Raw genomic sequence first — 18,125 nt, 5'->3', positions numbered from 1 at the left:
TTATGGAAAATATAGGCCAAGGATCATGGATGTTTTTTCTAGTTATGTGAATGACAATGTCATTTACTGGACTACCAAAAGGCAGTCATAAGAAAAGTCAAACATATTCTGAAAATTTTCTTTGACTATTGAAATAAAGCCTGAATCTTTAGTCACCGTAGAGAAATAGATTTTTAAGGCCGGAAGGGACCATTAGATCTTATAGTCCAGTGGTGGCTTATCTGTCTGGCGGCCCGTCAAGATAATCCGCTAGCGGGCCGCCAGACAGTTTGTTTACATATGCACTGCCACCTGCAGCTCCCATTGGCTGGGAATGGTGAACCGCAGCCACTGGGAGCTGCGGGCAGCAGTGTGAATGTAAACAAACTGGTGGTTTATCAGCAGATTACCCTGACGGGCCGCGTGTGGGGCCGCGTGTGGCATGGGAGCCACAGGTTGCCCACCACTGATTTAGTCTTTATCTGCTAGACTAAGGAGCCTCTACTATCCCAAATCTTCTCCTCACGAAGACCAATTGCCAACAAATTATATCTATTTTCTTGGCCTCAACGATCTAGTGTCTAGTTCTCCTCTCAGTTACACTGGTGTAATCAGAAGTAACTCCTTACTTTGAACTCAATGCAATTACAATGAAGTAAGTGAGATCAGACTCCCCTCTAAGTGTGCCTGCCTACCTCCCATTAATATTAGTTGAAGTTGTGTGTGTATATAGGGGCAGGCCACTTAATCTCTAAGGGCCTGTTTTACAATCAGAAATTCAAGGCTAAAAATTCAGATGAACAGCAGCTGTATCTTGTGTTACACCACACTGTTCCTTTCCCCCCTCTTCCCCCTACTTTGCACAATAGTTTCAATGTAGATTGAACTCCACATTTCTTTGCTTTGTGGGTTTTAAATTAGTCCCTAAAAATCCCATTTATGCAGGTTTTTTTGACCCTAATATGGAGTCAATAGCATTGCTTCTGACTTCTTTTTGATTCTGTCTACCTGCTAAAGAAAGATACTGTTTAATGCTTATTCTTACTTCAGTGGATACCGTGGTTTCTCACAGTGACATTTTCTTAAGGTCAAATAAAATCCTAGGGGCCAAATTCAGTGCTGCTGCCGACTTACATCCTGTTTAACTCCATTATTTTTAATGGGATTGTACAGGATGTAAGTCAGGACTGTGGTTGGCCCTCAGGCACAGAAGTTATACAAAGAGAGAGTGGCAGAGGAAGCAGAAGGGACAGCCTTTAACAAATTAGATTTTTATCTGACTAACCATTTATGGCAAATTAATGGCTGAAAAAGCATTCCATTTTTCAGTTGTCCATCCTTAAAATCTCTTTGCGCCCATCATGGTAAAAACATATGTTCTACAATCTACAGACTTTCTTGGCATAGCTAATAGATTTCACTTAGCTTGTTGATTTATTGTCTTGGTGATCTTTTCTTTTGCCTTAGCAGTTCAAGATGTCTCTGGTGATGTAGCTCACTTCAGTCTGGTACCTAAAAGGGATTTTGTAGAGTTTGGGGGGTTTTTGTTTGTTTTTTTGTTTTGTTTTGGGAGGGGGTTAGGAATTGTTTTGGTTTTTGGGTGGATTTTTTTTGCCGCCTCTACCCAAAATAGCAATGATAATTTAATGGTTGATACGGCATACATACGCCTGAAGCCTGGATCAGGTGACATTCACATGAAATCTTAGCCCCAAAACTAGGTCTCTAAATCCCTGTGTAATTATAGCTATCAATATGCTACTTAGTGCGTAATGTATCCACCATCTTTTATGTAACAGCTAAAAGTGTTCAACCTGATCCTCAGCATGTGGATTGAAGCTGGTGTATGGTAAAAAGAGATTTCCAGCACTCATTATTTAAGGTTATCTTTACAATGCTGGTTGTAAGATAATGGACTGTGCTTTTTCCAATTTAATGTTCCACTATATATTGTACTGACACTGTCTCGGTTTAAAATATGAATCTTATCATTAGTTATTTTGATAGCTTAAAATTTCTTGCAGATGAACTCCAGTTATTTCTAGTTATGTTTCTCTTTGTTATCCTTGCCAGCTATACCAGTTAATACATTACAGCATTGCAGACTTATAGTTTGTGGATCAAGAACAGATTGTGATGCTTCCTTTTGGGATTAAGTTCTACTAGGTCAGTAACTAGCAAGCTGAAGCCAGTAAACCATTAGCAGACCCAAAGGAAATCATTCTAGAGAAATATTCAGTTGTAAGATCACTAATTGGTTAGATTGTTAGTAGCACTTTCAGTCCCTGTGTGGTATATGCTCATGAAGGCCACTTCTTAAAAAGCGGTGTGATATTTGCATTCTGAATCTGGGTGCTCGTATATAATAAACTGGATTTTAAAATGAAATAATTTAATCTCTTCTCATTTTGTGTGTTGTCTCTGTTTACTGTACCTGAAGACACTGGGTTTGCTGCACAAACTAAAGGCCCACAGTGTCTAAGCTTTTCTGGAGAGACAGGAATACAAACCATCTGTTTTTTGGAGAGGACTGATAGGGGGCCGCCTCATATCACTTTCAAATGGACAAATAGGTTAGTGCCAATTTTTTTTTTGGGGGGGGAGGGGTAGTTGAGGGAAACCTCTTTTCCTGAGGTAAGCCCACATATGCCAAGTTGCAGCCTTGGAATTTTTACAGCTGAATTCTGAACTCCTGACAATAAGGGTTTACAATGGAAATGTTGCCAGACCCTTAACTGTAGTGACGCCACTATAATATTTATAAGTACATTATACTCTTTCCAAACATATGTGCTTATTACTTATGTCTCCGCTTCTGCCTCTCTTCTAGGGGACCTTTCTATATAAACAAAACAGATTAGCTTACTTATACTCAGAAATGCTAATTGCTCTACGTCTCTATCTGCTATGCAAAAGTCTGTCCAAATAGCCAAAAGAAGATTCCTTCCCTGCATTTTACGCAGCAGCAACTCTTTACAATGCATAAACTTCCTTTTCCACTTTGCTCTTCTCTGCATTAGTAAATCTGTCCATCTTGCTAGTGTTTTTAAAAGATTCTTGTTTTAGAAAATGTACATCTAAGGTGGATGGGCCACTGACTTAGAGACAACCTGTGCAGCCCATCTTTACAAGATCTGACAAGACAATTTGGTCCTCTCTAAGTAAACAGAGAGAAAAAAAGGCTACACAAACAAAAAGCTACTTGCAGCACTGACAGTTTGTCCAGTCCAGCAAAAGCAGGTTCCCAGGGAAAGTGATTGCTTAATAGTGATGGGGACTGACAGGGATTTCCTAGCTCTTCCATGCAAGACTCAAAGCAATTTGATTCTCGGCACAAATACATCCAAAGCTGTTGATCAATTAGACAGATGTGGTCTGGTGAGAAAGTGCTTGAAAGTAAACAAACAAAACAAAAAACAAACGCATTCTTCTGTGCCAGATTTTTGGTGGATTCAAACTCATACACTTCCCCAGGTAATCTGCAAATGACACTGCTATTATGTTTAAAGTACCTTATACACGGGGTGAGAAATTGGTGTTGAGATTAGGTTTTGGCTAGGGTTTGGGTTTAGGTCCAAGCCCATATTGAGGAACACTATGAGGCTGGATTCAATGGAGCCAAAATCACAAGATTTGTAGTCAAATTTACTGCGATCGTCTGAGATCCAACTTTTCTGGCGAGATTTTAGTCACATACCAATCAGCTTTTAAAAATATACTCCTTTCAACTTTGAAACCAAATATGGATTAGAATCTGAAACCTGTCAAAATTCAAAGAGGTTCAGGTTAAAGGTTTGATTTTGGTTTGTTTTCATGGGTTAAGAAATATTTCATCTGCTTTTTTATGTGTTTGGATAGCTCAGAAATAAAATTGTTTGGAACCATTACATGTATGTAGCCCTAATGAGGAAAATGGCTTTGAAGTAACAAAGTGATAGCTAGAGCACTATGCAATCTGTCACTTGGCTCATGTAAAGCACTTTGTGGAAAACAACTTCTCTGGTCTGTCTGATGTTGATTTGGCTTCTCATTTGAGGAGTCAGATCAGAACTCTGCTGATCAGCACTTTTCCATCAAGAGCTAGCATGGAATCAACAGCAGGTCATACCACAGGAAAAATGGCCTTTTCAAAGATGCTACTTATTACAGAACAAAGGGATACAGGGATCCACTTGCTTTCTTTGCCATGCTTTTAAAACTTTCTAATAAGGGACTCCAATTTTTGATCAACAAAGTGAGATTTCTTTCTAGAAGATGTAACACATTTTATTGCCGTAGACAGATCTGGGGCTACCAAGATTAGGCCATTTCAAAATTGTATGATGAGTTGTTTGTAAGAGCTATATGATTAGAATGGAGAATAATGGAGTGCTAGATGAAAGTATGTTCCTTATAATTATAATTCTGGGGACAGTGATAACATATTACCTGTGCGACATGTAAGCCATTGTTGAGTTACCTTCCATAAAATTACAAAAGCCCTATCATAATACATATATGCAAGAAAACAGAATTGAGATTGCTCTGGAAACCTTAAGGTGTGGTTCTACTCTGAAAGGTGACTATAGGTAACATTTTTTAAAAGCACTACTTGGAACCACTTAAATCCTACTGTCTGTATTTAATAAAATCACTTTTTATTTAGTAATTTACTCAGAGTATGTATTAATACCTGGGGGAGCAAACAACTGTGCATATCTGTCTATCAGTGTTATAGAGGGCGAACAATTTATGAGTTTGCCCTGCATAAGCTCTATGCAGGGTAAAACGGATTTATCTGGGTTTAGACTAGGGTTACCATATTTTGAGCCTCCAAAAGGAGGACACTCCACGGGGCCCCGGCCCCGCCCCCAGCCCCGCCCACACACCCCCCACCCGCCCCAACTCCGCCCCTTCCCCAAAGTCCCTGCCCCAACTCCGCCCCCTCCCCTGCTTCCCACGAACATTTGATTTGCGGGAAGCCTGAAGCAGGTAAGGGGAGTTTGGGGGGAGGAGGCGCGACCCAGTCTGGCCCCCCCGGCGTCTCCAGCCTGGGTCAGCTCGGGCCCTGGGGTGCCAGCCCCGGCCCCCGGCCGAGCACCCCCAGCCCGGCACCGCCTGCCTCCAGCGCCCGGCCCAGCCCCCGGCCCAGCACCGCCGGCCCCGCATGTCCCGATTTTCCAGGACATGTCCGGCTTTTTGGGATTTCCCCCCGGACGGGGATTTGGAGCCCAAAAAGCCGGACACGTCCGGAAAAATCCGGACGTATGGTAACCCTAGTTTAGACCCCATTGGGAGTTGGGCATCTGAGTGCTAAAGACAAGCACACTTCTGTGAGCTGTTTTCGGGTAAACTTGCAGCTCTGGGTCAAGTGATTCAGACCCTGGGTCTGTGTTGGAGCAGACGGGAGTGTTTGGCTCAGCAAGACAGGGTGCTGGAGTCCTGAGCTGGCAGGGAAAAACAGAAGCAGGGTAGTCTTGGTACGTCAGGTGGCAGCTCCCAAGGGGGTTTCCCAAGGGCATCACAGACCCATGGCATGGCCACAGCAATATAGGTCAGCTGACTCAGGCTTGCGGGGTTCAGGCTGCTTTGCTATAAAATTGCAATGTAGACTTTCAGACTTGGGCTGCAGCCTGGGCTCTGAGATGCCATGGGTGCGGAGGGTCTCAGAACCTGGACCCCAGCCTGAGCCCGAACATCTACACTGCAATTTTATACCCCTGCAGCCCAAGCCAATCAGCCTACCTGGACTCAGAGTTGGCAGCACAGTTTTTTTAGTGTCTTAGCAGTCTAAATTCTATTGATTTTCCATGAAATGTCAGCTCCTAACAGTCTAAATCACTATTGAAACTGGGACTTAGTCTTCTAAGTTATTTAGATGCTTTTGAAAATTTGACCCTGTGTAAAAATGACACCTTCCTTCTTATCAGAATTGCTGGTGGTGTCTATTGAGTTGTATCTCCTGACTTTAGTAATAAAAACAAGGATTTTTTCAATTATTTTTAGCCCTTTCTATACTGCTGAACCAACAGAGTCTTCAGGAAGGGTGCTGGACTCTGTTCTTCCTTGTTCACCATCAACAGAATTGATAAGTACTAAGTAGAAGGCCTAACCATAGACATAATTTGAAGACGACCGAATTCCATAGGTGAAACTGAGGGGTGAGTTTGGCCTGCAGAGTCTTTACTACCGGGGGTGTTATGTGAGAAGAAAAGAATCCAAGTCAACTTTAAGAGCCCAGAGAGAGTTTGCTGAGATGGCAGTTATTGTAAACTGAGTGATTTGCTCTGAAAATCCTTGAGACTCAGCAAACAAGGAATTCTATAAAGTCCTTTTGAAAAGTAGAACGGCACATTATCCCTGAGTTTCATTCAACCTTAATTTTGTATTGGCATCTTCTTGTATTTAATAAAGAATTTAATGTCTTCTTTCAGATTTGTGTACCATATCGAAAAAGTATTCTTGAGGATCAGTGGTGGCAGTTCTCATTCTTTATAGTTACATGCAACCTCATAGCCTGTGGTCAATCTCCTGAGCAGTGCTTATATGAAAGGGGTTACACTGATATGCCCCGCTTTTGGAGGGCATATGGTGTAACTACATGGACCCCAACATATCCCTTCCCAATTCAAGCAGAGCCCTTGGGCCATTCCATGGCCATATCCAATCTAAAGCCTTCAAAATATTTGCACAATACACAAGACTGGAATCTTGATCCAAAACACTCCCACATTTTTGGGTAGTGATTCTGAAATCCGCCATCAACCACAGGTCTGAATTTCATGATTAGAACTTCTCTCTCTAATGGGCCAAACCAGGATCCTGACTCCCTTTAAACTTTGGGGGCCTGAATTAGAAGCCCAGAGCTGGATCTGAATGGTGCAGCTTGGACCCATCTCAAATTAATTCTGCTATTCTTTCAAAAATGACTGATGACATAAATTCTGTCAGACTATACTAGCTATGGACACACTGTACTCTGACAACTGCAATGGGGAAAGTCAGAAATTCAAAGACTTTTATGCAAATAGAAGGCTGAGGGGGAAAAAATGCCTACAAATAGGTTTGATGACAAGGAAAATCACATTAAAAAGAAACCCACATGAGGAAAACCAGTTTTTGCTTTGCTGTTTTAATTGACAAAGTCAGCAGTATAAAACAACCAGGTCATCCATCTATTCCTGCAGGAAAACCACTGGAGCCTTCAATATCATAGTGTCAGCTGCTTTTCTATAGTCTGATGGTCTGACCTCATGAGCTCAGAAATATGAACTCTGCTAAAAAAGATTTCTTTGGGTTCACTAAGACGGCCTCCTGTTTTCTGTCTGTGCGCATTGTGACACCTGCAGTCCGATAGAGCTGTTATTGCTCTAACTGCAGACTAATTTAGGCACTCTGGTTTCTAGGTCTATGTTTGAGTGGCTGATTTTGAAAACAGGAAGCAAGTGCTGAAATATTAAAGAAATAATCTGGCAATCAATCCATTAAGAACAAGAATTCCAGCTTTTTTTTTAATCAGAAATTGGACAAACAAACTTTCCTTAACTAACCCCTGACTGTACTTAGTGCCGTAGGGAAGTGAGGGAGGAACATGATTTAAATGGACTGAACTAGAAAATAATCGAGAAAAACAATGCTATTCTCTGGGGTGGGGGGAAGAGTGTAACAAAATGAAAAATCATTTTTTCTTTTCAATTACAATAAATTTTCAAAGAAAGAAAACAGAAGATCATTTTGGCAAAACAATTACCCTCCCAAAAGTTAATACATTCATCATGCTGAATAATATTTTAAAAAAATAATGGAGGCAAACATTATCCCCTTTCCCAGAAACTTTGCTGCAAAATTACAACGTAATAATCAAGTACAGAGATGCTTTAAAAGAGGATAGTCAGATTCAGCTGAATGTAGGCTACTAAGTAAGATCAATTTTTGTTCCACTGAAGTGTACGTTTACCACATCTGGGGTGCTCATTTGTTTTGACGAATGACCATTATGCACTTCAGTCATAAGACTGTCTAAAATATTAAGTCAAATGAAGAAAATTATAGAAGCTAGCTGGAAAACAAACAACCTAAAGCAGAAACCAGTGAACATTCCCCATGGCTAGCATTAAATCCATTTGCAGACAGTGGGCCAGATTCTGACCTCAGATATGCCTACATAATTCCACTGGCTAACTCAATGGGAATTCTATATGTATATCTGGGGGAGGATTTTTGCCCTGCTGAACTGAGCCCAAACTTTGGAGAGTGTGGGCTTGGCAGACTTATTGAGACAGATTCTTAGCTGATGTAACTCCACAACCTGGTGTCTTGATAATGAAATGTGACAGCATGCACATGTGATATCTTGTCACAAACATCACCACTTTCTGACTCAGGCCTGGAAAAGTCCTATTTTCTAGACTCCATCCTTGCTCCAATGATGGCAGTATGGGTTTGGCTTAGAGCTTGCCAAATTTGGTGGTCAGAACCCAACTCCAAAAATTCTAATTTGGGGTGGGGGGGGAGAATTGTTCACCCAATAATATGTATTCCAAGTTACATAAAGAGTCTTCTCAGCAGCACATGAGGCATTTCCTCCCACACCAATGCTATGAGAACAGCTTGCATGAAAATGGAATTAATTTTAAGAACAATGAACATTTCCCCTTCCTTTCCCTGCTGTTTACAAGCCATCTTTGCTGTCAAAACAATATTCAATGGCCTGCTATGCTGAAATATTTCTGTTTAAGCATGTGGCTGGATAGAGAGAGAGACACTCGGAAAACAACTTTCTTAAACAAATAAATAGCCTAGCTCTTGAACTTTATGCTCCTAATAATCTCTGCCATCATTAGTCACACTCAGTGTTTGACTTAAAAGCCTAAACAAGAAAAAAAAGAAGGGGACAGATGTGGAGGAGATGGAGGGTTGAAACAACCCCCTCTGTTCAGAACAGTTGAGATATGTTTACTGAAATGTGAATACACCTGTTCATCCCAGAGTAAGAGCCCAATCTCATGGAAAGACTGCCATTGATTTCAATATCAGAGGGGTAGCCGTGTTAGTCTGTATCCAGAAAAACAACAAGGAGTCCGGTGGCATCTTAAAGGCTAACAGATTTATTTGGGCATAAGCTTTCATGGGTAAAACACCCCACTTCTTCAGATGCATGGAGTGAAAATTAGAGATACAGGCAAAAATATATATTGGTAAAAATATATGTTTTTACCCACAAAAGCATATGCCCAAATAAATCGGTTAGTCTTTAAGCAGGGCTCAAGGTTTTTTGCTGCCCCAAGCAAAAAAATTTTTGGCTGCCCCCACCCCCCCCACACACCAGCCCTGGGCTCTCTCTCTCCTCCGCCCCCCCTCCCTCCCTCCCAACTGCACCCTCCTGCCGCCCCAGCCCTGGGTCACTGGTAACTCGCTCCCACGGCAGGTCATTCAGCAGGAATTTTGGATGTGCACAGAACACAGACAAGATTGGTTCCCATATGGTTACAGAACTGCAGTAAAGTGGAACAATTTTCAGCTTGTGTGATTGAAGGATATCTGGATGCATATTATAAGACTGTCCTATATAAATGAGGAAAAGTTGAGGTGCCTTTATTATTCTTTTGTTCCATTCTTTGTTTCTATGGGGAATTTGCCAATGCAATATCACTGTCTTCCTTTTAAACAAATAAAACTAAAACTAAAAAAAAAAAAAAAAAGCAATGGCTGTTGAAAATAGCAATTCCAGTCCTAATAACCACTGGGAAGCATTTCTTGCTCAATTTATTCTACTTTTTCTACAGCAAGTTACAGTGGATCAGTATATTTGATTTGCGGGAAATGAAGTAACAGCTGCCCAAATTGAGCTTGAGCACTCCTGAATTTTGAGGTGTTCAAATCTGGAAGGCAGGTGCTAGATTCCCTTTCTGAATATTAGCTAAATCTGGAAAAGAAAAGTCAATTTCTGCTTCCATGGCTCAGAAGTGTAAATCCTCCTACGTGCCTGGTACTGTATCTAAAGCTGCCCAGGTCCTAGTAGAGCCTCCCCTCCCTTACTTTTCATTTTAAATTCTAGTGGGATCCACGTACCTCCCTTGCTAGGCTTCAGATAGAGAGGGGCACTGTCCATTTAGTCCACCCAATTCTTTCTTTGGGGGAGAGCCCAGGGCGGGGGCAGCAGGAAGTGCGGTGAGGGGAGGGGGGAGTCCAGGGCTGGGACGGCAGGAGGTGCAGGTGGGAGCCAGAGCTGGGGCAGCAGGGGGTGCAGGTGTGTGGGGGGGGAGAAGAGCCCAGGGCTGGAGTGGCAGGAGATGCAGGTGGGAGGAGAGCACAGGCTGGGACAGCAGGGGGCTGCAGGTGGGGAGCCCAGGGCTGGGGTGGGGGCAGCAAAAAACCTAGAGCTGACTTTGTCCCTACGATTCACAGCAAGCTACAGCATGAGGTTTCAATTCCACACTCCTTCCCCCTCCCTTTCCTGTTAATTGCAGCCAAGGGAATGCTGGGAAATGTAGTTCTTTCCCTGCTCCAGGACTGGCTCTATAGGCAGGCAGCTAACCAAGGAACTACAGCTCCCAGGGCTCCTTGTTGGTTCTCAGCTCCCATGCTGGATTCTTGCACCCCTGCAAATTTGCCGCCCCAAGCATCTGCTTGCTTTGCTGGTACCTAGAGCCGGCCCTGTCTTTAAGGTGGCACTGGACTCCTCATTATTTTTATTGATTTCAGTGAGAGTTGTATCAGGTCCCTAAGGCTGGGGTGTGAATTAGTTTATGAACAGGAAAGATGTGACAGCATGGAGATCATGTAAAAAAGCCACCGTGTTTTACAAAATAACTCCCCACAACAGCATGACAACACTTGCAGCTGCATCCTAATATTACTGTCCACCGACCCTTCCATTCCATCACAGCTTTAACTCACGATAATAGTAACAGTCAAGCATGCACATCAAAACAGTCTCTGCTCAGGAGATCTTACAGTCTAGGGGGTAGACACAGAAAGGGAAGATGCTTTGAATGGTCAGGGGATGAGGTCACTTTATATTATTATATTTTATGATTCATTTTCATTTATTGTTTCTCTGGGCCTGACAGAGGAAGTGGGTCTTAAGGAGGAGAAACTAATTAATTACTTTTTCAAGGAATTCCATGTCAATGCACACACAGCTCCTATAATAAGCCTCAAATCTATAGTCATCCTTTCTTCACACACAGAGCAGATTTAAATCCACTTGGAGAAACAGTCGTGGCCCTCACTGTACACCGATATATTTTGTGCCCTGTCAAGACACCATAATGGCCCTGATTTACAGATATGAGATACTAAAATCATAGAGATAGCTCCATAGATTTTTCTCAAGGGTTTTTTTCAGGGGGAGGGTAAGGAAAACTGATTATTTCTGCTAGCAAAAATTGTTTTTTACTCGTTGTCAAACAGCACTGTTTCGTTGATAAAAGCCAGCTGTGCTGTTTCATGTTTGATGAGGCAATAAGGTCCACATGCTAAGGGCTAACATGAAGCAAAAGTGTTAATCACCAACTTGTGCGTATTATCGAGTTATAAAAAGAAGGATCCACCTGCATGCTATAACTTCTGAAATTTCCCTTTCTACAGAACTTGAAAACCATAATTTAATCAATCTGTCCCATTCAATGTTCTTTTATGAGGGAAAATTTGAGGGCTGATCTACAGTGGGATCTCACATCAGCATAGCTATGTTGCTCATTGGTGCGAAAAACCACACCCCTGAGTGGCATAGTTAAGCCAACCTACTCCCTCGCGTAGACAGAGCTAGGTTGATAGGAAAATTCTTCTGTTGACCTAACTACTACCTCTTGGGGAGGTGGAATACCTACGCTGACAGGAGAACCCCTTCTGTCAGTATAGGTTGTGTCTATACAGAAGCACTACAGCAGTGAGGCTGTGCCACTATCACATTTCAAGTGTAGACAAAGGAGCTATGCAAACTGGTCAATGGAGGTGTAATATAAAACTGGTCCTGTCCATCATTTTGAGAATCATTTTGGACTAATTGAGGTTCTGAAATCACTGGCAACATCTAAACAAATTCCCCACATCTCATGATGATGCCTCTATGGGCCTGATCCTCTACTGGGGTAAATCAGCAATGGAGCCATGCCAATTTACACCAGTGGAGAATATGGCCCTTTGTGACCATCAACTGCTGGTGCTGCCTACACTGTTGCTGATACTGGGGATAGTCAGTCACATTTGCCTTCCATCACATCATAGGACACTGACGATACCTGCCTATTGCATTGGGGAAACCTGAGAGAATCCACCAGCCATCCTCCTTACCCCTTCCTGTGGCTTCTCGCCTTCTATTCTCAATGCTGCCCGTATAGCATGACTATGTCATGTGTGACACAACAGGATATCAGAGTTTACATATTTTCACTTATGCTAGCGTCTGCATTTTGAATAGTTTCCTGATTCCTTTTCTCCAACCACCTTCTATTTCCCTTCTCAAATCCTACCTTAATACCCACCTCCCTCCAGGAATCCTTCATACCTTGTGCTCCTGATCAGTAACCTCTATACCCTTCCTTATCTATTTGTACCTTGTCTTGTGCATCCACAGTTTCTCATCCTGTATCTTGCCTACCTGCCTGCAAGCCCTTCGATCCAAAGAAAATCTTACTATATATTTGTAAAGCACTGTGTAAATCTGTGATACTGTATATGTGATGTTGTAATAAACCACAAGGGTTTCTCTTCTATATTATCACGGGGTACATTAATCACTAGGTGTAGTGGGGTGGTCTTCCCGCTCTGGCCCTGGAAGGGTTAAAAGCCAGCCCTTGGAGAGGGCTGGAGCTGAGAGCCAATAAGGAGAGGCTGGGAGGCAGCCAGTCAGGGCCCTATCAAAGAGCTGCCAGGCCAGAATGCAAATAGACTCTCTCTGGAGAGAGAAGGGCCCAGCTGCCTGGGGGCAGGGTACTGGACAGAGCAGTGCTGGGGAAAAGGGCAAGAGGAGCTGGGAAGCTCCAGCCTGGCAACTCCCCAGGCTGAGGCCATGGTCAAGGTCTAAACAGGTACTGGGGCTGCAGAGGTATAGCCCGGGGATAGGTAAAGGCAGCAGGCCCTACCCCCTTGCCGGTGATGAGTGGCCATTATAGTCTGCAGTCTACCCCAGGGAAAGGGGGCTAGATGATGACTGGCAGTAGCCACTGAGGCAAGGTGGGTTTAGAGGATTGGGGGTTCCCCTAGGAGGGGAGACCCAGAGTAAGGGGGTACTGCTGGGGCAGAACCCTGAGGATAGGGGCACAGGGGTCCAGGAGAGACACAGGGCCTAAGGCAGGCGAGATACTGGCCTGAAGGAGGCGCTCCAGAGCTGGAGTTGAACTAATTCCCAAGACAACCAGCAGGAGGCGCCACACCAGTGAGTCATTACCTCGCTACACTAGGATCACCTCCTCCTGGCTACTCTGGGGATTAGCTCTACTCACATCCAACAACCCCTTCTGCTGCTCATTCATGCACCTTGTCACCACTCACTCTCTCTGCAACTCTGGGTGCTCTCTCTTTGTGATTTGGTCCTCCAGCCAGGATATCATAGTCCTCCCTTTCCAAGGTGCTAAAGTCTCACAGGATGAATTGTCCCAGGCAGTTTTCAGTTCCCCTACCCTGACTTTTCCACTTCTCCAGTGGCTGGTAGGGGAACTTGGGCCCACGCACTACTCCAGGTTCCAGCCCAGGGACCCTACAACCAAGGATACCCCCTCATTCTTCTCTTCTGCAGACTAAATAATCCCAGTTCCCTCAGCCTCTCCTCATAAATCATGTGCTCCAGCCCCCTAATCATTTTTGTTGCCCTTCGCTGGACTCTTTCCAATTTTTCCATATCCTTCTTATAGTGTGGGGCCCAAAACTGGACACAGTACTCCAGATGAGGCCTCACCAATGCCGAATAGAGGGGAATGATCTCATCCCTCGATCTGCTGCCAATGCTCCTACTTATACAGCCCAAAATGCCATTAGCCTTCTTGGCAACAAGGGCACACTGTTGACTCGTATCCAGCTTCTCATCCACTGTAATCTCTAGGTCCTTTTCTGCAGAACTGCCACCTAGCCACTCGGTCCCTAGTTTGTAGCAGTGCATGGGATTCTTCCGTCCTAAGTGCAGGACTCTGCACTTGTCCTTGTTGAACCTCAACAGATTTCTTTTGGCCCGATCCTCTAATTTGTCTAGGTCCCTCTGTATCCTATCCCTACCCTCCAGCCTATCTACCACTCCTCTCAGTTTAGTGTCATCTGCAAACTTGTTGAGGGTGCAATCCAGGCCATCCTCCAAAGCAATAATGAAGATATTGAACAAAACTGGCCCCATGACCAACCATTGGGACACTCCGCTTGATACCGGCTGCCAACTAGACATGGAGCCATTGATCACTACCCATTGACCCCGACGATCTAGCCAGCTTTCTATCCACCTTATAGTCCATTCATCCAGCCCATACTTCTTTAACTTGCTGGCAAGAATATTGTAGGACACCGTATCAAAAGCTTTGCTAAAGTCAAGGAATAACACGTCCACTGCTTTCCCCTCATCCACAGAGCCAGTTATCTCATCATAGAAAGCAATTAGGTTACTCAGGCGTGACATGCCCTTGGTGAATTTATGCTGACTGTTCCTGATCACTTTCCTCTCCTCTAAGTGTTTCAGAATTGATTCCTTGAGGACCTGCTCCATGATTTTTCCAGGGACTGAGGTGAGGCTGACTGGCCTGTAATTCTCTGGATCCTCCTTCTTCCCTTTTTTAAAGATGGGCACTACATTAGCCTTTTTCCAGTTATCCGGGACATCTATAAGGTATAGAACTGATGGAAAATTCTTCAATCTCTAAGGGCTTACAGCCAAGACAAAAGTCCTTGAGGAACTCCTATGTGAAGCCCTTTTTTGCAGATAACTGTGCTCTACTTAGTCATAGAGAAATTGACTACAGCTTAACTTTGGCAAGTTCTCAGAGGCAACTAAACAGCTTGGACTCACCATGAGCCTGGAAAAAAATGAAGTCCTCTTCCAATCAGCCCTATCAACTACTACCACTGAGCCAAACATCACCTCCGATGATACAAAATTAAAGAATGCATCCAAAGAAGTGGGCTGTAGTCCACGAAAGCTTATGCTCTAATAAATTTGTTAGTTTCTAAGGTGCCACAAGTACTCCTGTTCTTTTTGCGGATACAGACTAACACGGCTGCTACTCTAAAACCTAAAATTAAAGAATGTCCATCACTTCTTACATAGCATAGCAAGACCATCTCAAGTGACAGTTCCATGGATCAAGAAATATCAAACAGAACATGAAAAGTAAGCCATACTTTCAGAAGACTTCACCCTAGGATACTCACCCAGCATACTATCAAACTGTCAACAAGACTGGTGATATATAATGCAGCAGTAATAAGATCCCTTGTATACAGGTGTGAAACATGGACAGTTTCCTGCAGATACTACAAGCAACTTGAAAAAATTCTTATGTATTGTCTTCACTCTTCTGAAGGTCCTCTAGGAAGACAATATGTCAAACATTAACATCCTTGAAAAAGGATAAACAACCTGCATTGAGGCAATGATTATCAAAGCTCATTAGATGGACGGGTCATGTTATCAAAATAGGTGATGATAGGCTCCCAAAAAAAAAAGTCCTTTATGATGAGCTAAAGCTTGGAAAGTGCAGAAAGAACAGTCAACATAAATGCTTCAAAGACACCCTTAAGCAGAATCTCAACTCATGCAACATAAATATTGACAACTTCAAAGATACAGCCAAGGACACACCTGAATTCAGATAGAGCAACTATCAATACAGGTTAATAAACACTTTGAGAAAGACAGATGCCAAAAATGGTTTAAAAAAGGACCAAGTGTCAAGCCAAGTCTTCAGTGGGAGCCTACACATTCCTATGTGACATCCTTTCATGACCTTGTCCCTTGTGGATCAGACTATACAACCACAAGAGATGCCAGGATGTCATTATTGGCTATGACATATTGGATATGACAGACAGCCATACCACCTTTATTCAGGAGTTCTTTGTCACGAGTAAATAGTGGAGAAGACATATTATTAGACTATTCCGCTCCAAAATCAGCAACAGACAGAATCCTTTGTCAGCTTATACCACAGCTTCTTGATCCAGATTGCTTTCTCATAATTAACATTCTCTCACAGATCAGGCCCAGTCATGTAATAATTCCTACTAGATAAAGGTGAACTGATGTGCTACCTGAATCTCCCCGAGACATTTCAGCATGGGCCATATCCTGAAGACTATATTAATTTCTTATTCTTCCCTTATTCAGCCAGACTCCAACTGAAATATGGCAAAGATTCCTTTCCCCTCCCCCTTTTTTTAACACATGGAAACCAGGAAATTTTACCATTTTTGCCAGCAATGCAAATTTTTTCACACAGCTAAGGTGGAGTAACTTTAACCACCCAAGAAGTATAATTATCACCCTGAAATACACTGCCTGGAATGTATTATTGCTGTCATGAAATGGAATTTATACATAATACGGAAACAGTGAGCCCCATGGATTTACTGGACATTATTGGCATGGCTGTGACATCAAGGATAGCCAATCTCTAACTGAGCCCAGCATTCATAATAAGTCATTTCATAATTCTAACAAATAGCAAATGTTATTACTACGTATTTTTAGGTAGTCCCATTGATTTATCAGTGAATACTTTGTACACTGAAGAGTCCTGCACAGTATAATGTGATTAATGTAGAGAATTTGAAAACAAGAAATTTGCTAGTGCAGCTTGGTTACTGCATTTCAGGGGTTGTTTTACAACAGCATTGCTGAAGCAAAATATCACAATAGAATAAGAACATTTCAAATGATTATTTCCGCTGAAGAGTAATGAATTCCTGGGCTACCTTGGCATCTATGGGTGTCAAACTACAGCTGTATTCAGTGAAGGGAAATAAACTACTGCATTCCTCTGCTAAAGAAAAAAGACCCCGCTCTGTGCTTACACCAAGTCACAATATGCACACTTAAGCACATTAGTTTTTTTTTAATATTTGTAGTGGTCTTGCATTGATACCAGAACATAGGTGCAGAGCAATAAAAGCTTCCAGCTCACCATCACCAACCAGACCTCACCACAGATTAGGCCCAGCATAAGTGTTGGAACCATGATGAGTTCTGGCAGGTTGGCATCCAGCAGTTCAACCCCTTTTACAATTAGTTACAAGAAATTCCATACAAAAACATCTCATTGCCAGGGTCAAAGTACCTTGCTAGCGTAGTTATAGTCTTAATCCTTTCAATACTCTAGCAATTATGTTGCTTGTTAGGCAACTGCAAGTTTCCTTTCTGACCCTTCTTGACCTTTTCTTCTTCTTTTTTTCAACTCTATATAAAGTCCTGAAAAGTCATTAAAGTCAATGGAAAGACTCCCATTAACTTAAAAGGATCAGGCTCTAAATGAGATTATTTTTAAATCAAACAAAAGAAACGTGTAGGACTTGAAAGCTCTCTATCATTCTGAGCAGATAACAGAGATGCTTCATAACAATAGCCTGGTCCACACTAACCCCCCACTTCGAACTAAGATACGCAACTTCAGCTACGTGAATAACTGCTTTCCCCTCATCCACAGAGCGAATAACGTAGCTGAAGTCGAAGTACCTTAGTTCGAACTTACCACGGGTCCAGACCGGCAGGCAGGCTCCCCTGTCGACTCCACGTATTCTTCTCGCGGAGCAGGAGTACCGGCGTCGATAGAGAGCACTTCCGGGATCGATCCCAGAAGATCGATTGCTTACCGCCGGACCCGGAGGTAAGTATAGACCTACCAATGATTTACTCTTCCAAACGAATTGAGCAATAACAGATTATTGTAATGCCTTGCTACTAATTATGACACAGGACTATTCACCTGGATATTGGGAACATCTAAAGGAACCTCAGAAAACAATTCAATCATTTGAGTGCCATGTATCATCTCTGGAATATGGGGCAAAATGCACATCCACTGTTACTCCATATACATTTACACCACCATGAAGAAGCTATTTTTACAAACAAGGTTAATGCATATAGTCCACAATGTGGGCTTAATGGAAGACAGACTGCCTTGTGCTTGTGATTTTGTGGGAGCTGCCTGGATGCTAGACTAATACAGAGAAATTTTACAGTCACC

Source organism: Trachemys scripta, chromosome 2 (genome assembly GCF_013100865.1).
Source record: "Trachemys scripta elegans isolate TJP31775 chromosome 2, CAS_Tse_1.0, whole genome shotgun sequence".
NCBI lineage: Eukaryota > Metazoa > Chordata > Testudines > Emydidae > Trachemys > Trachemys scripta.
Note: the sequence above shows the minus strand (reverse complement) of the source record.